This window comes from Macrobrachium nipponense, chromosome 3 (genome assembly GCF_015104395.2).
Source record: "Macrobrachium nipponense isolate FS-2020 chromosome 3, ASM1510439v2, whole genome shotgun sequence".
NCBI classification, from domain to species: Eukaryota; Metazoa; Arthropoda; class Malacostraca; order Decapoda; family Palaemonidae; genus Macrobrachium; species Macrobrachium nipponense.
Window position 1 is genome coordinate 96,123,394 of NC_087202.1, and position 27,696 is coordinate 96,151,089.

The window sequence follows — 27,696 nt, forward strand, 5'->3', positions numbered from 1 at the left end:
CAACTGCGAGGTTCTCCTCCTGTTGCACCTTTCAAGCCTACCTACTCTAAATTTCTTTTCCAGCGCTGAATCACCTCATAGGTCCTAGTCCTTGTCCTTTGACATAAACTCTCTGTTCCACCTATTCATTTATATCTGTAGTGCCAGCTTTTACCATTTAAGTTACCTGTCCGATCTTTTAAAAAGAGTAATTAATCTTATGCTATTATCATTTAGAGATGTTGTTTTGTCTACTATACCTGAGCGTAAATTACATAGTTATGTTTATTTTTTTTCACTGTTTTTTTTTTTTTTTTAGAGGGCCTGCATTTTTACAGGAGATATGCAGTCGTTCCATATGGAAGCTTTTCCTTAAAGCCAGCGTGCCTCTGTTGACCTAAGCATCGAATTATGTACAGTACATACCTACATCAGTTTTTAGTTGACTGGAGGGAGTCTCAGCTGCGGTAGGTAATGAGAGGGAAAGCAAAACGAGTATTGAGTGCACCGTCAAAATATTTACCATCACCACGGGAGTCCCTCCATTTCTTACGCCACCAGGATAAACCCATTTACAAGATATTCCTACTCTTACCTGTGCGATGTAGATGTGACGCTTCTCCAATGGTAATGTAAGGATGGTATTTTGAAGAGACGGAGATGGTGGCCCGCAGTTTTAATGTAAAGTAGGAAAATACCAAAGATACAGATAACGCCTTATGAAGTTGGTGCCAGTGGGGAATTCTGCTATTTTTAGGTTTTTTTTTTTTTAAGCCAGCCAACTAATATGTTCTAGAGAACATATAAGATATAGGAAAGTGAAATTACAATTGACACGTCATTGTTTGTTACTTAGTATACAAGCCTGAAGTTTGACAGTATTATTATTTTTGTATTTGATTTTGAGGAAAAAGTTCTATCCCTTTGATTTTCCAAAACGACTCTTAGGTTACAACGTGTTATGTGACAATTGCTGAGATGATGATGTATTTATGGTCAATTAAGTTGATTATGCATATATAAATATGACAATGGTTAGTGAATTGTGGATTACAGTATACTCTATTCTTTACACATTTGTAGCTTCACCAACACATTTTGTCGAATACCAGCAGCTTGAAGGATAGGGTAGACTATTCGTTCCCTCTTTGTTGTGCTTTTTCGACTATTGCACTTGGAAGGACACTTGAAGTCCTGGCTGATGGATGACACACTAACTCCAAATATGGCCTGCAGTTCATTTGCCATTTGCCATGTTCCTTCGGTTCACATGGTAGTGGGATTAAGTCATATGATATCCATTCTTGTGCAAAGAGATAATTCCTTGTCTGTTTTATTGGCACAGTTGTATCTAATCAGTCAAATAAAAGGTCGACATAGTTCTACCATGCTTCAGTTTACTTGGGGATGGAAAACTGATGAGAAATTCCGTTCAGTGAATGCATAGAAAAAAGCCTCCCTTAGTTTTCCCTGGTCTTGTATTATAATAAAGTCAAGGCTAGGACTCCATCAAGTGTGCTTCTCTTTGACAAATGCATCAAAATCTCCAGGCCTGTTGCAGAGAGGGAAGCCATTATGGATATGTCAATTACCACTTTGTCATTGTCATTAGTGCTAATCATCAGACTTACAGCCCTCGCACACTTGTGTTTGGCTTTCTCATGGGTACTTGCAGTCAGTTCTTTAAGGCTGGTGTAAAGTGGACCTGTGAGGCGATTGTTCCCCCTTGTCACTATGATTAGATGGCTTGCATCAGTAAGGATGTTGTGTGTGTGTGTGTGTGTTTTACATTTTTCTGTTACTCGCTCCCTTATGGATTTTCTTCATCAGGCTAGACTGTTAATATACGTAAAAGTTATGACATTAATGGTGCCTGATGCTGGATACATCTTAATGGAGAAAGATTTTGGGATGGTCTGGGATGCAGTATGCCCAGGAACTTTGTGTGCCCTACTCTCCATAATGTTGAGTAAGGCATGTACTTCGTTTTTTTTTTTTTTTTAACTGAGGTGCAGAAACTGGATTACTGTGGAAATTACACCTGCCGTAGTGGCCAAAGATAAGTGGTCTAAGTTGTCTACAACAGATACTGCATAGAAGACACTCCCTTACTAGAAGTTGGTAGAGAGAAATCATGAGTTTCACCCAACTGGCTTGATATTTCGAAGAATGACGTATAATATGACCTTATAGGGAGATATTGCCATCAGCCAAGCTAAATACAGCGTGAGTGATGTTCCTGTGTTGTGAACTTTACTATCCATGCTTTACATTGCAAATTCTGAATAGGTCTCATGGTATACTCTTCCCTAGATTATCCCAATTCACCCATTTTTTAGCTGAATTAGGATGTGCTCTTTCTGAATATAGGATGTGCTCTTTCTGAATATAGTGTTAAGCACTGCAGGTGATAGACTGACAGTTCAAATCCTGAACAACTAATTTACCATCACTTCGTGATGTAGTCTTTCATTCAGTTGCATAGTCAGAAGTTTCCTGAAATTTGATATTTCATTCTTTCTTGCACACAAAGCATTTTTCTTTGAGGGTTCTGAGGTTCTTTGCATCTTGCCATTTTTCACAACTGTACCTTTTGATGTTTATGTAGGATGTTTCCTCTTCTCTGCTGTGAGGAGTTTGGTGTTGTTGAATAGCAGTATGTCACTGTTGTGATACCTTCCTTTATTTTGTCTCAGTGCGGTTTCTACACCTTCGTCTCCATCTGGCTCTACTCTATTAACATATTAGAATATCATTAAAGACATAAAACAGAATACATTTTAGACAATGTTACTTATACATATGTCTTTGGAATAAAGTAAAGAGTGAAATTTTCATTTATTTGCATATATGTATATATATATATATATCTAGATATATATATATATATATATATATATATATATATTTATAATTATATATATATATATATATATATATATATATATATTTATTTATATATATATCTACATATATATCCTATATATATACATATAATATATATATAATATATACTATTTATATAATATATACGTATATATATATATATATATATGTACATATACATATACATATATATATACATATATATATAATACATATATATATATAACATATACATATATATATATATATAATATATATATATATATATATTATATATACTATATAGTATATATATATGTGTATCATATACATATACATATATATATACATATACATATAATACATATACATATATATATATATATATATAATATATATATCTATAATATATATTAACTATATATATATATGTTTAACTGAAGGGGAACTTTTTAGGCGATAGGTCAAACATATATGAAAATATATTAATTCCGAGGTAGAGCGAATTAGATATTAAGGGACATTTGTAGCTCGATATATGTATATGAATCACGGTAATGTGATATGACTTGTATAATGGCTATGTGCTGGCAAAAGCACTACAACGCTACCGAGGACGAAGGGGTTTGAAGCAGTCTCCAAAACTACAAATACCTGAGTGCGACAGGTATTTGAGGAGGGAGGCTGCATAAATTTATATCCTCTTGCGGTGGCGGGGTGGGCTAAGGCTTCACTGCTGGTCCTGGAATTGAAGATATCAGATGGTTCGTGCCCGTCGGCCGGCAATTCTATTATCGCCTAAAAAAAATTTCCCTTCGGTTAAACATATATGAAAATATATTTATTCCGAGGTAGAGCGAATTAGATATTAAAGGACATTTGTAGCTCAATATATTTATATGAATCACGGTAATGTAATATGACTCATATATATATATATATATATATATATATATATATATTTTAGATTTTAGAGTACTGTCTTTTTGCTCAAATAGACTGGACCTTTTTAATTTCAGAGTCGCTGTTTATTAAGAAAATGAAACCGGAATTGAACAACAACTCGTCCGGTATTCAACTAGCTATCATATAGTTTCATAGTAGGTACACAAATTGGGTCGTTACCCATTTTATTTTTGAGTGTAATTTGTTTACCTTTCATATTATTTTTACTTTTATTTCTGTTTTTGTATGATTTGCGCTTTGTTTTAGTTTTTTTTCGTAATTTTTAATTTTTTAGTTTGTATGTGATGTTCGTTTTATTTATGTTTTTACTGAAGCTTTTAATCAGACAATTCATTTTAATGTAATTTTTAGTGATTTCTCATCCTTGTCATTTTTTCTGCCTGAAGATGAGGTTTTAAACCTCGAAAGCTCGTAATATTAAAGAATGTTCTTCCTAGTCTTGGGATTATTATTCATCATCAAGCTATATTAGTGTATACATATAGTATATATATATATATATATATAATATTATATATAGGTATATCTATATATATAATATATATATATATAGATATCTATATATATATATATATATATATATATATATATATATCTATATATATATAATATAAAACTTTTAATGTCAACCTCGTTCTTTCTTATAGTAGCACACTAAAAGGGATGTAAATAAAAATAGCCCTAAGGAAAACAACAACATTTATAAAATTCCATGTTTGGACTGAGGAGTGATAGGCCATCTCGAACGACTAGTTGGTCCTGAGAAAACTCGTCCTTCCAGGATATTAACCTCCTTGGAGTAAGCCATTTTCGTTACTTTACTCATTATAATGTATAAAATCATATTCTGCTCCGCTATAAGGTTTTTCTACTAGTTTTGGATCACACTGATGTTCCTTGGGTCTGTTTCAAGAGGCTGAGCAAAGTCCTTTTCAGACTTCTGTAAGCAGGGTGTTCCTTGGACGTGGCAAGTATCGACTGAGTACACGGGGGAGAAAGAGGTCCTAACCCCTCTTGAAGGTGGGATCACAGTGTTCCTTCTGGCCATGGGGGCCTATATGAGAAAACATATTTACTCAGGTCAAGCAAGGGCATAGACCAAGAGCATATTCTACCCGTTCCCATCATTCTAACAGTGGGCGAGGGTATATATTATTCCATTTTCCCTGAACCATGAGATACTGACTGTGGGGAATGCAAAGTGCGTTGCAATGAGATTGTCAGGGTTAGAGACCGGAGCAGGGAAAAGAGAAAACGATTGCGGAGGTTCTTTGCAAGACTTCTGATGGCGAATGGAACCAAGACGAGTAATGATTAAAAGAACAAGGTCACGAAAATTGTTTGATCCCCGCTACTTTACAGGAAAAAATCTTAGGTAGAAAAAAAGTTTTATTATTAAAGGAAGAGCATATATTTTCCTCATGCATAAAATCAATTAAAAAGAAATTAATACAGACAAAGCCCGATATTTTACGATTTTTATACGAGAATTTGTGAATTAAGACACTTCTCCAGACAACATACAAAGAAGTATTTTAATGCTTGTCTATCAGTGTCCAATTTAGTTTTCCTGCTTACTTCATACGAATCTGATGCTTATGTTCAATGGAAGAAAACAAACTCCGTATTGACAGTTGCTTTTAAGGTATGAGACAGCAGAAATGGCAGAAAATTGGAGCAGTCTTCATTTGACAGTTCTCTTAGTGATATGGACACATTTATCAATTTGCAGATCGCTGGAAAAATACCATCAGGAAAATAGACCTTACGCTACTAACCAATGATCGAATCGCTTACAAAGATTCCCAAGGCAAAACAAGACTTATCAGCCAATGAAAGACAGCTGTAGAAAATTGTGTATAGTGGAAGGTTCTGTTTTGTCAGTTCACTGACAGAGGTCCTATAGGTGACACCGTGACAGTGTAGTTCAAGACTAGGAAGTGTTCGTGTAAACAAGTACTTGCAGAAATGAAGAAAGGATTTGGGTAGGAGCTTTTTTTTTTTTCCTCATATTCTTGGGCGATATTTGTAACCGATTGATAGTCTACGGATGGTTTGGGTATTCCTTGTTAATTGGTCTGGGTTTTATTAGTCTTAATGTCATCGTTACCGCTACACTAGTATTATGTCAACTTCACAGGTTTTTGTTCGGAAATCCCAAAGGTATCGTATCCGTCTGGAAAGTGCTGGGATTCATGAGTGATTCCTTAACAGAACTCCACATACAGAGATACCAAAGAATTTTGTCTGAACAGTGCAGAAAAGGTTGTATATAATGGAAGCCTGGTGAGATAATTTGAGGTATTTAACGAGATAATCTGAGCAAATTTACAGAGATAATTTGAGAATGTACCGTCTTTAGTTGGTGTTTTTGCGTTCATCGCTGAGGAGCCGGTACTAAACAATGCGCCTGATCAGTGGAATTCCCTATTCATGCATTTCCTGAGTGATGGTTCCTGGAGTAGTTAAAGCTTTATTCATTATGATTTGACTTGGGCACGATTTATTTTGGTAGATCTGGGTAATAACTCCGCCGCGTCGGTATTTCTTAGGAAATTACAGTTTCCTATAGTATTTCGGTTGCTTATTAAGACTATTATTTTGGGGGGGTCAACTGTGATTAACCTACAGGGGCTAGTACTAAACACTGCGAAATACATTTGACACCCCAATCCTTAGTGACTGTTGTATTCGTTGGGCCGTTCCTTGCAATTTGAGCGGAGTTATTACCTAGAATTACCTATCAATAGAGTAACCAGAGAGAGTTCTTGTATGGTTACCAACATAGGCTAAGGCTCACGAATACATGAAAAGGGTGCATCGGATTTGGAAGATAGTTAAAGTTTGCCTTGCAATTGTTTTTACTCCTCGCAGGGAAAGGCCATTGAAAATGAAATGTAGATCTTCGAAAGTTAAACTTCATTCACCTCCCTAATCTTGCCACCTCCATGTTATTTCAATCAGGAGTTGGTAATTTCAGTGTCAAGTTTGGGTTTTCACATCTATAGTTTTTAGTATTTGACTCCCAAGCGACTGATGTTGGCAATGTGCCTCCCAAAAAACTGGTTACCACACACTTCACTTCTCCTTAAAACCATATTTTCAGTTTGCGGAATGTTCAACATTTTTAGTTTATCCACAAGTTATATTTTAGTCTGTAGCAGTATATTTGACAATTTCCAATTTGATAATAATTATTAATGATATATATATATATTTTTTGTGTGTGCGTGTGTGTGTATGTATATATGTATATACATGTATATAATGTTTTATCTCGTATTTCATGGGCGAGACGTTATACAACATATCGATATTTGCAACCCTCTTCCTGTCCTTCTCCCCCCCCTCCCTCCCCCTCCCCTTCATCCATCCCATTCCTCCCTCTCATCCTCAACCTCTCCCCCTCACCAATCCCTCACTCTTCCTCCTCCCTCCCCTCCACCTCTCCTCATGCCTTCACCTCCCCAGTCAGTTAAATGTACACACGCCTAAAACACCCTTCCATAAAAATAAAACCCTCCCCCCTCCCAGCAACCCCCGTTAGGTTTCTGACTAGATAAAGACACATTTATTATAGGTTGCATATGACACTGGCGTTTGTCCGGTCGCCTGTTGAATCACTGATGAGTAATAAAACTGTCCATATAAGGCTAAAATAGATCGCTGTTTTTTATGCGTTGGAAAGTGTAGTAGATTCTTCCAGTCGCAACTTCCCTTATTGAGCCCCGTCCACACGGTCGAGCTTTGCTCGACGATCTGTGTTTGATGTGTCTTCCGAAGCAGGGAAAGTCAGACCTTATCCACGCTTTATCTGTGCTTCTGACGTCACACCGAGTAAAGTATGCCCAGCAAAGGTCGACCGTGTGGATGGCAAGGCCAACAGAAAATTCTGTTGGCCTCGGTGGATGGGCCCTTAAGTAACTCGCATTTACGAGTGTAAGTGGTTTTCCATTCAACTGCCGACCAGATCTTCCAGTCACAACTCCCCTTAAGTAACTCGCATTTATAAGTTCTCTTCCATTCGAATGCAGACCAGATCTTTCAGTCATAACTTCCCTTAAGTAACTCGCATTTATAAGTGATCTTCATTCAAACGCAGACCTGAAATTCCAGTCATAACTCCCCTTAAGTAACTCGCATTTATAAGTTGTCTTCCATTCGAATGCAGACCTGATCTTCCAGTCACAACTCCCATATATAATTGGTCTCCCACTCAAATGCAGGCCAGACCAGAAAGCAGAAAGCGCTTATTCATGGACTCAAACTTTCTAATTCATACCACAGGTGATACTCACTTGAACAGGAACATTGTGCTCTGTTTGAAAAATGAACAGATGGAAATCTTACCTCGCCAGATAAAGCTGGCGCCACGACCACCGATTAGGATATGACACTACTTGGTCACTTGGGGAAAGGGTCTAGTTTTTTTGGTTCCCGTTGGAAGAATTACTCTGATTCGGTGATTACCTCTAGTTAAAAATTTGGAAAGATTTCTAACTTTCGTTTACAAAGGACGAAATGAGAGAGGAGACCTATATGTTTCCTTGTAATCAGCACAATAATAGTATAATCAACTTGCGGTAGTCGTAGGATTTTATATAGTATAACATAAAAAAAATTCTAGCATTAGGTTCACACCATTTGAGCAACGGTATTAAGTAGTTATATTTTAAATAGCTGGCATTTCCCATTGATCACGCCGTTCAAATGGATAAATATACGTACACAGTTGATTTCATAATTGTATTATTAGAATAAACTATTTTCATCATTTTGTATTTCTCTCAACCAGAAACCAGGTTGTCGACCGAAGGCCGATGTTAATTTGGTAACAGTAAGAATCTGAACTGGAGTTGAAAGATGTTGAAAGACTTTTTTTTTTTTTTTTTTTTTTTAGATCGTAATTAACTAGGAGTCCCACAACTATTAAGCCACTTTCGCCGGAAGGATATATTCCCATTCGAACCAAGCACTACATGAAATACACTATTAGCCGCCCCCCCCCCCCCTTTGAACTATAACATCAAAACCTATAAACGAAATACTGCCAGTCTCAAAACTAATGGACATGAATTCATTTTATTCTTGTCTCGGAGTACATCGTCCATTGTGGGGAAACCACAATTCAGTGAGGTGCAGAGCTTTATTCCTTTCTTTCTTTCTTTCTTTCTTTTTTTATACAGTTTCCACTCCTGTAAGCAGATAAACTGGCCACTTTTTCATTGTTTTCCACTTTTTTCATTGTTTTCCATGATTTAATAAATATTTGGTAAATCTAGGTGCTTATCTTTAGTTTTCGTAATTTAGACCCCTAAACGGTAGGATTACCGGCGGTGAGTGGTTGAAAGGATTTGCTAAAATTTTGACATCACCTAAAAACTACATAGGTAAGGAATAATCGACCCCTAGGCTTGTGTTATGCAAAGAAATTTTTGAAATCGTAAAAAAAAAAAAGTTGCAGCTCAAAAATTTTTTCTTTGCCGATTTCTTTGCTTCAGTAATTACATTAAGTAAATTTAAAGTTTAATTGAATTTCACTTTTTGCCTCTGCGGAACTTTGATTCATCAAAATATAAATTTTGAGGAAACGTCAAGAAATTATAACAATTTTTATTTATTATTAGTCAAAAGATAAGATAGATGAGATGTTGATCTTTTTATTAACGGCTTCGTCGAATTTAGATATTTTGAAAATTTCGTAATGATCAAATGAAAATTGCTATGGTTGATCTACTCTTAAAAATCGTAACACAAATGGCCAAATCCTTATATACCACGTATGTGACATAATCATATGTATTAATGGAAAATTCTTTTGAGAAAATGGTTATATGGGCAATCCTTTATCATGGCTGCCGCATTGCAGTTTTTGCTGGTAACTTTGGGGCTCACGATTATTACACATATTTGAACGAACAAAGTACTACATGAAACAGCAGTTATAAAGTTGATGCGCATTCACTCCCACCAAACTTTGATTGTGGTGCTTTTGAGCGATTTGTATGCGCTGTGGAGATCTTGCAAGGGTACCTGTATGTACCGTATGAGACAGAATTCCCTGATAAACCGAACTTTATGGAATTGGATTGGAAGTAACTGGAATTCCATCTTCCGCAAACATTCGAGTAAACCACACTTCTCAAAAGTTTGATGGACTATTTTCTCTCTGGTGGATATTTTGTACTTAACTGCTTACGTTCGAGTGGTGTTCACTAATTGGGCTTTTTGCATCTTGGTCATTCATTTCAAGTTGAGCCTGAGTGGCTGGCATGCTCTGTGGTGGAGATCTTGCATGAATACCTCGAATGTTAGAGGAATAGATAGAATTCCGATGAAATTTCACTTTGTTTATGTAACTGGGGAATTACTTTTGAGAGGCTGAAGTATGGATATGGTTAAGGCAGAGTTAGACGCTCCTTTTTCATTTTATCTAATCTAAGCAGAGGACCTATGGTGTAATAAGGAGATTACAGAAACCCTGAAGGTAGAATTACTCATACTAATTCCGTCATGAGACTTTAAAGTCTTCACTTACAGCATTGGTAGTTAGTATAATCGAACTGTTGGAACTGTGATTGTCGAAAATGCCCTCGACTTTTTTTATATTAGGTTCGTGTCTGTTGTTCTGGGCGAGATTATGAAGTCCGCTATGGCTTCGAACCAGAACTACCGGGAGCAGTTACACCAAAACACGAGTACATTTTCTAATTTTACTATAAAATTAAACTGCAACAAAACGATCATGCCCAAGCTATTTAGAATTACAGTAGTACCTCGAGATACGAAAGGCTCTACTTACGAAAAACTCGAGATACGAAAGCCAATGCGAAAAATTCTACTGCTCTACAAATGAAAAGTTTTCAAGATACGAAAGGTTGTTGCTGTAAAGTCCCGAGATTCGCCCGGACCACCGAGAACAATTTTAAAACTCCCACGCCGCCAACTGAGTAAACTCGCCACCATCCTCCTGCTCTCCCATTGGTTCCTGATGCTAGTCACCCCATAAGGTCCTGCTCTCCTATTGGTCAGCATCTACCCCTTGTGCTTTAAGTATTCTATTGGTAAAAGGATGCTACAAATTGAAAAACTTATTCATGCAATACATTTAATAAAAAAAAATATTAGGTAAAGATAGAATAAAGAATAGAAATGAATGGTTTTATTTACTGTTTGGTAGTGTCAGTAGTGAAGAGAGATAATCAAAATTTATGGCTTACTGTGTAAAGTGATTGCTTGTCGATCGTTCGATACTCGTAAGTGTGGATGTAAACAGACGTTTGGAAGCTTTTTTTTTTTTTGTTTGTTTATTATAGTTAATGGTTACTTAATAATTATTTGAAATTAGTACATGCAATACATTTAATAAAAAAAATTGTGAATTAGATATCATAAACTATAAAATAAATCAGACTGCCAAGAAATACGTATTTTTTAGAATTCTTCTTCTGTTTTATTATTACGTTACGTATACGTATGTTTCATTATAGCTGTCAGTAACTCGGTATCTCCATTAGGTAAAGATAGAATAAAGAATAGAAATGAATGGTTATTATACTGTTTGGTAGTTTCATTAGTTGAAGAGAGATACTAATGACAATTTATGGCTTACTGTGAGCTAGGAAAAATGATTGCTTGGCGCTCGTTCGATACTCGTAAGTCGGGTAAGAGCTGAATGTAAACAATCGATTGGAAGGTTTGTTTTTTGTTTGTTTGTGTATTATAGTTAATGATTAATTAATAATTATTTGAAATGAGTACATACTGATTATTTATACATTTTATTTTCATATTCTAAGCTTTTAGCTCTTAGGTTTAGATGTCAAAATCATAGACTAGGCTACAGTAGCAACGCTAACATAGGCTAGGCTTATTGCTAAGGGACATATGCTAAAGTCCTAATATATGCAGTAAAAATGGGGTTGAACATTACATGCAGTTGAATATTACTCAAGTATGTACAGTATTTTGCCTTTTTGGAGTCATATTTCTTCCGTCGGATCGGCGTTGTAACCCTAGAACATGTGTTTTAGGCCTGGAAATATAATTTACTGGGGTGCTTTTGGAGGGCTTGGAACGGATTAGCCATTTTACATGTAAGATGTGTTCCAAGATACGAAAAACTCATAATACGAAGGCCGCCTCGGAACGGATTAATTTCGTATCTCGAGGTACCACTGTACGTTAATATGAAAAATGTATGCAAATTTATAATTATTTTATGTTAATTAAAGCTATAGTTGGGTTCACAAAAATCTACTGACGACGAAGTCACAAAGCAAACAAAAGAATCGCAAAAATCGCAAACCACAAAAATTGCAGACGAGGATATACAACCGAGATGCTCAGCCCCTCGCCTCACAATGAAATAATGTAGGCTTCGGTTACTACAGTTAATTTAAATCTGATACTTCTGAACTGAATCAAGGAACAAAGGACAAATTCTTTAACACAACGGGGCGGCAATCAAGACGCAAAAAGTCACGTTAATTCAGTTATAAATAACAAATCCCAATTTGATCAATCCTTCGAATGTAGTGTTACTACGTGACGTGATGCATACCAATACAAAGCAAATTTTGATGTCGAGCACATTAGATTAAACAACGGTACAATTACTTAAGGCTTCATTAATGATTCCGGCAATACGGTCACCCACAAGACACAAAATACACATCCCTTGTCTACTTTGCGTCTAGAAGAGTGAATGGAGGATGCTTTGTCATCGCCAAGAGCGTCCTTTTCAGAACATTCAAGTTTTCAACTAAATTATTACAAGCAAATCTCTCGGTTTCACAAATCTAGTTAACTAAAGGCTCAACGAACAATGCATTCCTCAACAATAAGGGACATGTAACAAAGAAAATAGTAATATTTCAGTAGAGCAATTTGTATTATTTGCAAGACGATGCGATACAAGCAGATCATTTAACAGTTTGATGCCTTCACTGGTGGATCATCCATCCAGAGATTAAAATCATCTCAGATATGAACACTCGCTGCAGATTATCAATCACGTCAAGCAGTGAGTTATACTGGCTTCCCTCGGAACGTAAAGGAAACTATGCGTAAGTGTAAGGTCATTTCAGCTATCTTGGCACTCTCATAGTCTTTCAGCCAGGTCTCAGCAATGGAAAAATATCAAATGAATTTTCAGTTATTAAGTCTCCAATCTGTAGTGTTTTTATTTCCTACATATTGGATATTCACGTAACCACATTTTAAATTTTCTTTAGCAAGTATAGCCATAATCCGTGTAAGCAGCAATCCTCTTCATCTTATCATAATCTAAAGCATTACATTCTTTTGAGTTCACTGCATTGACCATGTTTGATATTTGTCTCTGACAACTTCCACGGCTCATCATTTCAACAGTAGTAGTTCAGCTCTTTGTCTTATGACATCTTGTGTATTTTCCACATATTACTCATCAGCTATATTCTTGAACACAATTTTTTACTAGACCATATCTTAAATAATAGTAGTAACTAGTAAGTGAATGATGGAGCAAACCTAAACAGCTTTTGGCAAGAAGAAAACACAATATTTATGCGAAGACAAAAATAACGTGAAAATGAAGGACTTGATATTATTTCATACTTTTTGCTAACGAATGAAAATAAATATCAATAAATAACTAATGATATTTCGCTCAAAAGCTAATAAAGCTTCAATATCCTTTAGTTTATTTGAAAAAATAAAGTACCCTAGCCCTATAATGTCGCAGCAGTTACGTGGGCATTAGGCATAGCACCTTCACAGTGAATTATTTATGATTTTTAATATTTTTTCTTTGGCTTGTCAGGTTGTCTGTAAATTAATGACTAACCTTGAATCTTTAAAATTGTACTGATTTTCCTTTCAAATACACCAACTGCTAAATAATCTATCGTAATATCTTCTTCTAAGGATCTTCAGTACACATGTCTTAATATTCGTTCTCTCTCTTTCAGGAGGATGGCTACAAGCTGTGTTTGTGTTCCATCTTTTTGGATTGTTAGAAAGTAAGTACAAAGAACATTTATTCTGTCACCGTCCACGATTTAATGTCTCTTGGTTTTTCCTGGTTGAGTTTAAATACTGTTTTAGGAATCCGAGTAGGATTTTGCCATTCTTTTCATAATAGTTTGCCATTTGGTGTCTAGGATTTTATTTTTTTAAATGTTTACTCATTACTGTTTCACATATCTCTATAATCTGTTGGAAAAATTTCGCTCTAGTCAACATGTTTTACATTGCTATACTTAAAGATTTTAATATTAAAATATTTCGGTACATTTCTGCTATCAGTCGGACTGAGTAGTCACTGAAGTTTTCAAGTTGTGCAGCAAAATGCTTAGTTAACTACTTGGAACTGGTTTCCTCTAAACGATAAGCTTTGAACAATTTTACTTTAGGCTCGGGCCCTCCTTAGTAAACGCTACACTGAATCCAGTATACGGGCGAATTCGGAACTTTTTTTTTTTTTATAGTTCTTTAGCAGTATAGCTTAAGTATGTCCAAATTGTGAAAATATCTGAATAATGAGTGAGAAAAGTGAGAGGTGAGGTTTTAGGACACCATTGATGTTTGCACTCTCGAGTTCATTCTCGAGTTATTTCTGCCCTACTACCTAGTTGCGGAGTTTGGCAGTTTACCATTAATTTTTTCTTTACTATTTTGAGTAGGCTCCTCCTACTTAAGAGCAAGCAGGTTGCCTCTCCTTTCGGTTCTCAGTTGCGGTATCTCCTATGACTTTTACCAACATTTTTTTGATGATTGAACCTCTATGATTACCAAATTCACGACTCAATATAGATTTTCTAAGTATAATTTAGACGAGACCCCCTTAAAAACGCGTAATACTTCCATGCTTCCATTTTCTGTTATTCGTGTCTTGCAACTTCTGGGCATTCTTGAGATAGTCAAAAGTTCTCTGTTCCTAAACAGTATACGTTGTTTAAAACATGTGTTGTCCGTTGTTTTTATTTTCCAAAACAAATTCGAGTTTAGTTTGTCTCACAAAGATGAATGAAGGCTGTTAAGTATTTTTTATAGGCCTAGTGTTTATCAATGCACTAATGGGGTAATTAAGAACTTAACCAGAAGGAAAACATCACTGAAAACCCTCACTAGAAAACCATTTGTTGCCGTGAAAGTCGAATATTGGTACACTCTCAATCGATCAATAGAAATAGAGAATAATCAAACGTTTTGTCGCTTTAGAGATGTCACATAAAGCTAAATTGTGATTTAATTCGTCAAAGAGGGTGTAGACATTAGGGCGCGAATAAATAATTTTTTAATCTAGCAAAATTAAAATTCGCACTGTTAAATCTCGTTAAAGGGATGGCTTTAAATTGGGGGAATGAAGTGTGATTGATTCAAGAAACTTAGGAGTCCGCTAAGAATGTGTATTTGATTGTAAAGCTACCAATGGCTAACATTATTAATAATGTTAAAAAGATAAAGATCAGTGTGATCATTCATCAAATGTTCAATAATTTTTTAAGCCACATTTACCTTTATACTGGACTCTCAATAGAAAATTAAATGTTATGCCAAGATTGATGGTAATTATATTCATTGCGACGCCAAATGACACGAATGAATTAATCAATGCCAAAAATTTAAGTTTTACAGCAATATATATCGTAAAGTCTATTTGAGAGGACGGTTGGATTGTAAAAATAATTCAAGTTTTACACAACCAAGTTTCACGTGTTTCATCTCAGCCATTGATTTTTTTAAGACAGCAATTGTTCCCATTATCGATTCCATACCGTATCATAATCATTATCATCGTTCTCGTTATTACAGTAAATGATACTCGAAGTGATAATGCGTACGTTTCTGTCTAGATGCAGAAAATATTTAGATGTTGATAGGACGAAATGATATGTTGTATGATGTTATGATGAGAATGCGAACACTATTATTATTATATTATTATTATTATTATTATTATTATTATTATTATTATTATTATTATTATTATTATTATTATTATTTATTTATTTATTTATTTATTTATTTTTTTTTTTTTTTTTTTTTTTTTTGTGCTCTATCACAGTCCTCCAATTCGACTGGGTGGTATTTGGAGTGTGGGGTTCCGGGTTGCATCCTGCCTCCTTAGGAGTCCATCACTTTTCTTACTATGTGTGCCGTTTCTAGGATCACACTCTTCTGCATGAGTCCTGGAGCTACTTCAGCGTCTAGTTTTTCTAGATTCCTTTTCAGGGATCTTGGGATCGTGCCTAGTGCTCCTATGATTATGGGTACGATTTCCACTGGCATATCCCATATCCTTCTTATTTCTATTTTCAGATCTTGATACTTATCCATTTTTTCCCCCTCTTTCTCTTCAACTCTGGTGTCCCATGGTATTGCGACATCAATGAGTGATACTTTCTTCTTGACTTTGTCAATCAACGTCACGTCTGGTCTGTTTGCACGTATCACCCTATCCGTTCTGATACCATAGTCCAAGAGGATCTTTGCTTGATCGTTTTCTACCACTCCCTCAGGTTGGTGCTCGTACCACTTATTACTGCAAGGTAGCTGATGTTTTTTGCACAGGCTCCAGTGGAGGGCTTTTGCCACTGAATCATGCCTCTTTTTGTACTGGTTCTGTGCAAGTGCCGGGCATTCGCTTGCTATGTGGTTTATGGTTTCATTTTTCGTATTGCACTTCCTACATATGGGAGAGATGTTATTTCCGTCTATCGTTCTTTGAACATATCTGGCTCTTAGGGCCTGATCTTGTGCCGCTGTTATCATTCCTTCAGTTTCCTTCTTTAGCTCTCCCCTCTGTAGCCATTGCCATGTATCGTCGCTGGCTAGTTCTTTAGTCTGTTTCATGTATTGTCCGTGCATTGGTTTGTTGTGCCAGTCCTCTGTTCTGTCAGTCATTCTCCTGTCTCTGTATATTTCTGGGTCTTCGTCTACTTTTATTAGTCCTTCTTCCCATGCACCCTTTAGCCACTAGTCTTCACTGGTTTTCAGATATTGCCCCAGTGCTCTGTTCTCGATGTTGACGCAGTCCTCTATACTTAGTAGTCCTCTCCCTCCTTCCTTTCGTGTTATGTTTAGTCTGTCCGTATTTGCTCTTGGGTGTAGTGCTTTGTGTATTGTCATATGTTTCCTGGTTTTCTGATCTATGCTGTGGAGTTCTGCCTTCGTCCATTCCACTATTCCTGCGCTGTATCTGATTACTGGCACTGCCCATGAGTTTATGGCTTTTATCATATTTCCACCGTTGAGTTTTGACTTGAGTATCGCCTTGAGTCTCTGCATATATTCTTTCCTGCATATATTCTTTCCTGATCGTGTCCTTCATCTCTTGGTGTTTTATATCCCCTCCTTCCATTATTCCCAGGTATTTGTATCGTGTCTCATCTATGTGTTTGATGTTGCTCCCATCTGGTAGCTTTATCCCTTCAGTTCTCGTTACTTTTCCTTTTTGTATGTTGACTAAGGCGCATTTTTCTATTCCAGACTCCATCCTGATGTCCCCAGATACAATCCTTACAGTCTGGATTAGGGTATCTATTTCCTTGATGCTCTTACCATACAGCTTGATGTCGTCCATGAACATCAGATGGTTGATTCTGTTGCCTTTCTTCTTCAGTTGGTACCCGGCATCCATCTTCTGTAGTACTTTTGTCATGGGAATCATGGCTACTACGAAGCGTAGTGGAGACAGTGAGTCTCCCTGGAAGATCCCTCTCCTGATATTAACCTCTGCTAGTCTTATTATTATTATTATTATTATTATTATTATTATTATTTTTATTATTATTAGCAAACTTACCCATCTACGATGGGTGATAAAATACAGGTGCAGAAGTTAAAAATTTATATGTACTATTTGTTCAGCAATATTAAAATAAGCGCGATTTTTATACATACCTACTACAGAACCTCTTTGTACACAATATTATCAGTTTGTCCACAACTTAATTTCAAGTTGGGAGAGTCAGTTGCTCTGCTCATCGCCACATACAGTTGGCCATGTGTGAACATGAGTGACGGTAGAAACACACCAACACGCTCCAAAGTCTGGCCCTGCGACTTGTTTGCAGTGAATGAGAAGGACAGGATGATGGGAAACTGCCTGCGCCGTAACTGGAATGGAAACTGGTTGCCCGAAGGCATCAGAGGAATCTGGGGGATGAACAGACGTTTGCCGGTGTGAGAGCCTGTTGCTATCACTGCTTTGATGACGTGGGAGTTTAGCTCCATAACGGTGTACCTCGTTCCGTTGCAATGTCCATTGGCAGGATCGAAATTCCGAAGCAGCATTACTGGGCAGTACTTCTGCTTTGATGACGTGGGAGTTTAGCTCCATAACGGTGTACCTCGTTCCGTTGCAATGTCCATTGGCAGGATCAAAATTCCGAAGCAACATTACCGGGCAGTACTTCTTCAACGTTATTTTGTGCATTGGCAGTCCCGATGGATTTAAGTTATTCAAAAAATCTTGAGGATATTGATGATAATTTTCATCTTCTATTGTGTCCGAGCTGAAATATTCGCGACTTTTTCACAGAAATCCGGGGGATGAACAGACGTTTGCCGGTGTGAGGGCCCATTGCTATCACTGCTTTCATGACGTGGGAGTTTAGCTCCATAACGGTGTACCTTGTTCCGTTGCAATATCCATTGGCAGGATCGAAATTCCGAAGCAACACTACCGGGCAGTACTTCTTCAACGTTATTTTGTGCACTGGCAGTCTCGATGGATTTAAGTTTTTCAAAAAATCTTGCGGATATTAATGATAATTTTGTTCATGAAACTTACCTGTCAGATATATATATAGCTGTATTCTCCGACGTCCGACAGAATTTCAAAACTCCCGGCACACGCAGTGGGCGGCCAGGTGGTTAGTACCCGTTCCCGCCGCTGGGAGGTGGATATCAGGAACCATTCCCATTTTCTATTCAGATTTTTCTCTGTCGCCGGTCGGTAAACAACTGTTTACAAACCTCCGCCTAGGATTTTGAAACTTCTTGTGCTAACTTGAGTATTCTGATTGACTTTTGGTTTTGATTTGGCTTGTTGGCTTGGCATACGCGATAGTGGATTTGATTTGGATTTTGGCTTCTGCTAGCTTCAGGGTGTGTGAGGTGCAGGAAAGTAAGGTGAGGTTACCGAAAGCTTCGGTAGACCCTCATTCGGTGTGCTCGAAATGTCGAGGTCATGTATGTATGTTGAATGATAGATGCATTGAGTGTGAGCAATTGACTGAGGTTGAGTGGAAGGCATATGATTCTTATGTGAGTAAGCTTGAGCGTGATAGAATCAGGAGGTCTTCCTCTAGAAGTGCTTCTGTGACTAGAAGTCAGGGTAGGATTGTATCTCCATTAAATCCTCCTGTAGATTTAATCCAACCTAATCCTGTTGTATTGCCACCGGACAATCAGGAAGTGTCTACGGAAGGAAATGTATTATCTACGATTATGGAGTCGATTCGCGCCCTGGAATCAAAAGTGCTTGCTCTACAATCAAATGTGACTAAGTGCAATGATAGTCCCATAATGCCTCCAGGCCTAGGCCCCTGCCGGACTCCCAGGCCTTAGGGAGAGGGCAAGCCGAAAGCCGAAGGAGGGTTACGGGATCTAATAACCGGTCTGACATCCCTTCGGCAGAATCTGAGGATGAATCTCAGACTGCCAGGGTTTGTGCACGGGCACGGGTCCTTAAAGAGTGCTTCTCATCCTCCGAGGCTTCCTCTCCTCACCGGGGTTGGGACTCTCGGAGGACCTCTCATGGGGAGAGCGGCAGGGCTGCAAGGTGCCGCACAGGCGGCCGTCGTCCTTGTCGCCCTCTTAAGAGAGGTTTCAGAGAAGAGGACGCTTCACGTCCTTCTGATCAGTATTTGGATTCTTCACCTGAATATTTTGAAGCTTTTCCACCGCAGAAAAGGAACAAGACTTCATCAGGGGAGGACTCTTTCGAGCGTCCAAGTCGCTCTAAATTTGTTCCTGAGTTGAAGGAAAGGGCATCCCCTCGCCCATCTTCCTCTCACAGGATTAGTCCTTCTCCTGATCGAGAATTTTCTCCATCAAGGGAAATGCTTTTAGAAATACAAAAGCAGTTGGCTTCCTATTTTGCGAAGAAAGAGGCAGAACCTAGTCATCGGAGGAAGGATCGGTGGCTGCCTGTTAAGAGGACTAGGCAGTCCCCGGCTCCTTCTCCTCGTTTTTCGGCCTTTGAGTCTCCTCCTAGTAGCCGACTCATTCGAGAACGTGAATGCGTTCCTCATGAAAGGGCGTCTAGGAGAGACGAATTTGACGGAGACGTGAGTTGCCGCACAGGTGGCCGGCGTCTTTGTCAAAAGGCCGAGAACGCTCAGAAATCCACGACAGAAGTTCACGGTTCTGTTGTTCGTTCTGTTTTGCATGACAATAATCAAGACGCTTTTAAAGGAGCGTCAGATAGTGTTCAACGTTCTGTGCATCAGAGTTCTCTTCAGGACGTTCGGGAAGACGCTTCTTATGACGCTCGGCGTCTTATGCAGCGGAGCGCTCGCCAGGACGCACGAGCAGACGCTTCTCAGGATGTGCGGCGTCTTGCACATTGGGACGCTCGCCAGGACGCTCGGGAGGACGCCTGGGAAGGATGCCTGGGAAGGACGTTCGAGTCCGAAGCGTCAAGATATTTCGCAAGCTCAAGATATTAAAGTGTCGAAGATAACAAGGAAACAACGATTGGTTACTTCGAATTCTTCTTCAACAAGACGCACCCTCTTGCGAACAGGACCTCTAGGATTATTATCATCGCGATCTTTGAAGGACACTGCTACTTGAGAGAGAGATTCTTCTGGTGATTCGTGCCCTACGGATGATGAGGAGCCGACAACGTCAGCGGCTTCAGATTATAAGACGTTAACGAACCTTCTTAAGAACTTGTTCCCAGATAATTTTCAAGCGCTGGTTCCTTGCTCTCCCCCTTCACAATTAGCCTCATCGAAGGCCAGGAAGGCGCCTGGCTTCGTTAAAATGGCCACTTCGCTCTCTGCGAAGAGAGCGTTTAAGAGAATTCAGGATTGGATGGACTCAAGGAAGGCTAAAGGAAAGACTTCTTTTGCTCTTCCCCCATCTAGACTGAGCGGGAGAGCGGGGATCTGGTACAAAACGGGAGAAGAAGCGGGATTGAAAGCGCCGTCTTCTTCTCAAGGCGATTTCGCAAATTTAGTGGACACTCCGAGGAAGTCTTATCTATCATCAGCGAAGGTTTCTTGGACGATGTCAGAAACAGATCATCATCTCAAAGGAATATTTAAGACGCTGGAAGTGTTTAACTTCTTGGATTGGTGCTTGGGGGCCTTGGATTTACAATCTAGAAGTCAAGACTCTATTTCTTTGGAAGAACTTTCAAGTGTGCTGGCTTGCATGGATAGAGCAGTAAGGGATGGCTCTGATGAATTAGCATACTCATTTTGCTACTGGACTGCTGAAAAAGAGAGCTTCTCTACTTGCAGTTTTGCGGCGAAAGCGGTTTCTCCTGCGCAGAAGGCAGAATTGTTGTTCGCCCCCTTCTCTACACATCTGTTCCCGCAGTCCATGATTTAGGATATGTCGGTTAATTTGCAGGAGAAAGCAACGCAGGACCTCTTGACTCAGTCTTCCAGACGCCCTACTCCCCAGGCTTCTACTTCAACCGCGCAAGCCCCCAAGAAGAAATTTAAGCCCTTTCGTGGAGCACCTTCCTCTAGAGGTTTTTTGAGAGGAAGGGGGTCCTTTAGAGGCAAGGCCTCTTCAATTAAGAAAGGAAAAAATTGACGTTTCTGCCCTTCAGGCACCTGTCGGTGCGAGACTCACCTTGTTTGCTCAGGCATGGAGGATGATAGGGTCAGACACCTGGTCCCTAGATGTGATCGAGAGAGAATACAAGATCCCTTTCCTCTCTGCTCCTCCTTTGAGCACGAAGCCGATAGACATGTCGCCCGCATACCAGCCAGAGAAGCAACAGATCTTGCTCGACCTTCTAGACCAAATGTTAGAAAAGAAAGCCGTAGAAGAAGTCCTAATGTTAGATTCCCCAGGCTTCTACAACAGGTTATTCCTGGTTCCGAAGCAGTCTGGGGGATGGAGACGTGTCCTAGACGTCAGTAGACTGAACCTTTTTGTGAGGAAGGAAAAGTTCAGGATGGAAACGTCTCAGTCTGTGTTAGGGGCTTTGAGACCAGGAGATTGGATGGTGTCATTGGACCTCCAAGACGCTTATTTCCACGTCCCGATTCATCCTCAATCAAGGAAGTTCCTGAGGTTCGTCTTAAAAGGGCAGGTCTTCTAGTTCAGGGCTCTTTGCTTTGGTCTGAGTACGGCACCGATGGTTTTCACTTTCCTCATGCGGAATGTAGCAAAATGGCTTCACCTATCGAAGATAAGAGTCTCGCTCTACCTGGACGACTGGCTAATCAGGTTGTCTTCGAAGTCAAGGTGCCTGGAGGACCTTCAAACGACATTGCAGCTGACGAAGGCCCTGGGCCTAATAGTCAATTACGAGAAGTCCCATCTGATCTCCACGCAGTCCATCGTGTATCTGGGGATTCAGATGGATTCAGCGGCTTTTCAAGCTTTTCCATCAAAGGAACGTCAGCAGAAATGCTTAGAGAAAGTGTCAGCTTTCTTAGGGAAAGAAACATGCTCGGCGAAGGAATGGATGAGTCTGCTGGGAACCATTTCTTCGCTGGAGAAGTTTGTTTCCCTGGGGAGGTTGCACCTCAGGCCACTCCAGTTTTTTCTGGCAGAAAACTGAAAGGACAAACAGAACCTAGACTCGACTTTGGTGATCTCACAAGCGGTCAAGGATCAACTAAAGTGGTGGCAAGATCCAATCAAACTTTCGGAAGGACTGTCCCTCAACCTTTTGAGCCCCGACCTAGTGTTGTTCTCAGACGCCTCCATGGTGGGCTGGGGAGCAACACTAGGCAAGGAGGAAGTGTCAGGCCTCTGGAGAGGGGAACAGAGGTCCTGGCACATAAACTTAAAAGAGTTGGAGGCCATTCGGTTGGCTCTTCAATTCTTCGAAGAACGATTGGTGAGCCGAGTTGTCCAGATCAACTCGGACAACACTACGGCTTACATCAAAAAGCAGGGGGGGACACACACTCGATCACTGTTCATGGTAGCGAGAGACATCCTTCTATGGGCGAAAGCTCGAAGCAGAATGGACCCTCCATCTAGAGGTTTGCCAAGAACTATGGAAGTTGTGGGGACGACCGCTAGTCGACCTCTTTGCAACCTCGAAAACGAAGAGGCTTCCGATTTATTGCTCTCCAGTTCTCGACCCGGAAGCAATAGCGATAGATGCCATCCTATGGGACTGGACGGGGATGGACGTTTACGCCTTTCTCCCGTTCAAACTCTTAGGAGAGGTAATAAGGAAGTTTGTGGCGTCGCCAGGAGCAAGAATGACTCTGATCGCCCCCTTTTGGCCCTCAAGCGATTGGTTCACGGAGGTCATGTCTCTTCTGGTAGACTTCCCAAGAACCCTGCCAGAGAGAGTAGATCTTCTCAAACAGCCCCACTTCGAGAGGTACCACGGAAACCTCTCCGCTCTGAGTCTGACTGCATTCAGACTATCAAGAAGTTGGCCAGAGCGAGAGGTTTTTCAAGACCAGTGGCAGAGGCTATTGCCAATGCTAGAAGAGCTTCCTCTCGAGCGGTTTATCAATCGAAGTGGGCTGTCTTCAGGAGGTGGTGTAGGAAGAAAGGTATTTCCTCCTCCACGACCTCTGTGAACCAAATCGCTGAGTTTCTCCTGCATTTGAGAAATGTGGACAGACTTGCAGTGCCAACAATAAAAGGATATAAGAGTATGCTGTCAGCTGTCTTCCGTCACAGAGGGTTAGACCTGACAAATGATAAAGACCTTCACGATCTTTTGAGATCGTTTGAAACAACTAAAGTACCGCAACCGAAGGTCCCATCATGGAACCTTGACGTAGTTCTAAGGTTCTTGATGTCGGCTCCGTTTGAACCTCTGCATGCTGCCTCGTTGAAAGACACTACAAGAGAGGCGATTTTCCTAACTGCTCTTGCTACGGCAAAAAGGGTTAGTGAAATTCAAGCAATGAGTAAATATGTGGGTTTCAGAGGACACAGTGCAGTGTACTCCCTGAATCCTAATTTCTTAGCTAAGAATGAAAATCCATCTAACCCCTGGCCAAAAACCTTTGAAATCAAGGGGTTATCAGAGTTCATCGGACAAGAGCCAGAGAGAGTCCTGTGCCCTGTCAGGGCTCTCAAATTTTATTTGCAAAAGACTAAAGACTGTCGGGGTCCTTCTGAAAATCTATGGTGCTCTGTTAAGAGACCCGACTTTCCTATGTCGAAGAATGCACTGGCATTCTTTTTACGAAGCACCATCAGGGAGGCCCATGCGTCCTGCCCGGATGGTGATCTGAAACTTTTGAAAATAAAAGCCCATGAGGTGAGAGCTGTCGCAACCTCAATGGCATTTATTTTCAAGAATATGGCACTCGGCGATATCATTAGTGCTACTTTTGGCGAAGCAACTCTGTGTTCGCTTCACATTACCTGCGGGATGTGAAGACGGCATATGAGAACTGCGAGTCGCTAGGACCATACATATCCGCAGAAATGTTATTGGGGGCAGGAAGCAGCACGAATCCTATCCTATAGAAAAGGGATAGGTGTGCATTTGATTTTATGGTGTTGGTTTATGGTTGAAGGGTTGGTCGCTTGAGGCGCTTTCCCTTTCTTTAGCCTAGAAGTTATGGGACTAACTTCGATAGGTTAGGTCAGGTGGTGGTTTTTAGCTTCGTGGCCCTCACAGTATGGTCAATATGGTCTAGTCACATTGTGGTCACGTTCCCGTTGACAGATCATCTAGAACTCACCAGCTATATAGGTCACTACCTTGCTGGAGACTCTAGTAAAGCAGAAGCAGACTTGGGTGACAGTAATCACGAAGTCAGCTATGCTAACAGGTAAGGAACCAAGATGTCAATCATCTGCATGTAATTTGTTTCCTAAAATCCTTCTATTCTGTCCCTTCCCACCTCCAATGGTGGGATTCAGCTATATATATATATATATATCTGACAGGTAAGTTTCATGAACAAAATGTTATTGTCATGATACAATAAAGTTTGTTCATACTTACCTGGCAGATATATATAATTAAGTACCCACCCACCTCCCCTCAGGGGACAGTGGTATGAAAAATCTGAATAGAAAATGGGAATGGTTCCTGATATCCGCCTCCCAGCGGCGGGAATGGGTACTAACCACCTGGCCGCCCACTGCGTGGGCCGGGAGTTTTGAAATTCTGTCGGACGTCGGAGAATACAGCTATATATATATCTGCCAGGTAAGTATGAACAAACTTTATTGTATCCTGACAACAACATTTTCATCTTCTATTGTGTCTGAGCTGAAATATTCGTGACTTTCTCCGGGGAAGTTGTACAGAAATTGTGTATGAAAAATCGTAAAGTAACTAAGTCTACGAGAATAACCAGCCTCGTTTCACGGCCAGAAACTGCTCCGTTTCAGGGAATCCCTTCTCACCCCCACCCTCTACAAAGGAGGGGGGTAGGTTGGATGAAACCCCATTACAAACCATCTTAGGTGTCCCCAACATAACCCTGCCAAGTTTCATGCCCATCTGATCAGCCGTTTGCCCGTGATTGAATGACAGACAGACAGACATTGTGCCCATTATAGTATGATTATTATTATTATTATTATTTGCTCTTTCACAGTCCTCCAATTGACTGGGTGGTATTTATAGTGTGGAATTCTGGGTAGCATTCTGCCTTTGGTGTCCCATGGTATTGCGACATCAATGAGTGATACTTTCTTCATGATTTTGTCAATCTACGTCACGTCTGGTCTATTTGCAGGTATCATCCTATCTGTTCCAATAACGTAATCCCAGAGGGTCTTTGCCTTCAGGTTGGTGCTCGTACCACTTATTACTGCAAGGTAGCTGATGTTTCTTGCACAGGCTCCAGTGGAGGGCTTTTGCCACTGAATCATGTCTCTTTTTGCACTGGTTCTGTGCAAGTGCCAGACATTCGCTTGCTATGTGGCTTATGGTTTCATTTTTCGTATTACACTTCCTACATATGGGAGTGATGTTATTTCCATCTATCGTTCTTTGAACATATCCGGTTCTTAGGGCTTGATCTTGCTGCTGTTATCATTCCTTCAGTTTCCTTCTTGAACTCTCCCCTCTATAGCCATTGCCATGTGTCATCGCTGGCTAGTTCTTTAGTCTGTCTCATGTATTGTCCGTGCATTGGTTTGTTGTGCCAGGCCTTTGTTCTGTGTGTCATTCTCCTGTCTCTGTATATTTCTGGGTCTTCGTCTACTTTTATCAGTCCTTCTTCCCATGCACTCTTGAGCCACTCGTCTTCACTGGTTTTCCGATATTGCCTCAGTGCTCTGTTCTCGATGTTGACGCAGTCCTCTATGCTTAGTAGTTCTCACCCTCCTTCCTTTCGTGCTATGTATAGTATGTCCGTATTTGCTCTTGGGTGTAGTGCTTTGTGTATTGTCATATGTTTCCTAGTTTTCTGGTCTATGCTGCGTAGTTCTCCCTTCGTCCATTCCACTATTCCTGCGCTGTACCTGACTATTGGCACTGCCCATGTGTTTATGGCTTTTATCATATTTCCGGCGTTGTTTTGACTTCGAGTATCGCCTCGAGTCTCAGTATATATTCTTTCCTGATCGTGCCCTTCATCTCTTGGTGTTTTGGTAGCTTTATCCCTTCAGTCCTTGTGCGCTTTTGTATGTTGACTAAGGCACATGTTTCTATTCCAAACTCCATCCTGATGTCCTCAGATACAATTCTTAGTCTGAATTAGGGTATCTATTGCCTTGATGCTCTTACCATACAGCTTGATGTCGTCCATGAACATTAGATGGTTAATTATTATTATTATTATTATTATTATTATTATTTTATTATTATTATTATTATTATTATTCGTTCTCTTTGCCATTCATTCCAATTAATCTGTCACTGTGGGGAAGTGTGTGTTTTTGATGAGATGCTCGCCTTGCGAGTCTGGTATATAGTACTTCACTTGGGCAACGTATTTTATTTTCACTTGAAAACGACTGCACCCATTGTTAGAAATTGCCGTTTGATAGACTCCTTTAGTAAACATAACACTTGATGTCAACTTGGGAAAAGGAAAGATGTTGAGATGCGTGAAGGTAGCATAAATTTCTAATATTTAAAGTTTGTGATACTCGAATATTTCAAGGAAATAATTTTGAGTCTGATGAATTCTAAATAGTAAGACTTGTCGCTCCTGTAGTCGAGCAGTTTAGCGTTAATATTGTTTGGAAAATACAGGGAAACCAGTTCATTGTTTTGTGTTAACATTGTTTACAAAAGATTGAAGCTAATTTATTGTTTAGTGTTAATATTGTTTGCAAAATACAGGAAATCCGTTCATTGTTTAGTCGAGCAGTTTAGCGTTAATATTGTTTGCAATACACAGTGAAATCAGTTCATTGTTTAGTGTTTACATTATTTGCAAAACACAGTGAAACCATTTTATTGTTTAGTGTTAATATTGTTTGCAAAAGACAGGGGAATCAGTTCATTAAACTGCTGATATTGTTTGCAAAATACAAGCCTAGCTTCTAAATTAATAACCAGATTAATTTCGAAGTCTAGATACATTTAGAGACGATAGTTTCAAGGTATTTCACAAGATTGAATTTAGTAAGAATCTAAGATGTAAAACATAACTGTCGAGATTACCTTATTTTTCCATAAGGCTTTGTAGTTTTAACAGCATTGTCAAATAATTTGCCTGTTACGACTTTTCGTTTCCCTCCATTCGAGTATTCTGGGTGGAATCCAGGTGTTGGGAGGTATTTTTCTGTTGTAGACGTCACTGCGTGTTA

The 27,696-nt window shown here is 39.4% G+C and overlaps 1 long non-coding RNA gene across 1 annotated transcript in view; it reads left to right on the plus strand.

Annotated features, from left to right (window-relative positions):
• Positions 1–5,667: 5,667 nt before the first annotated feature.
• Positions 5,668–27,696, plus strand: part of LOC135222255 (uncharacterized) — a 30,834-nt gene continuing 8,805 nt past the window's right edge. Inside the window, exons 1-2 of the long non-coding RNA XR_010316248.1 lie at positions 5,668–5,795; positions 13,764–13,814. This is a non-coding gene — a long non-coding RNA (uncharacterized LOC135222255). The remainder of the gene's footprint in view (positions 5,796–13,763; positions 13,815–27,696) is intronic.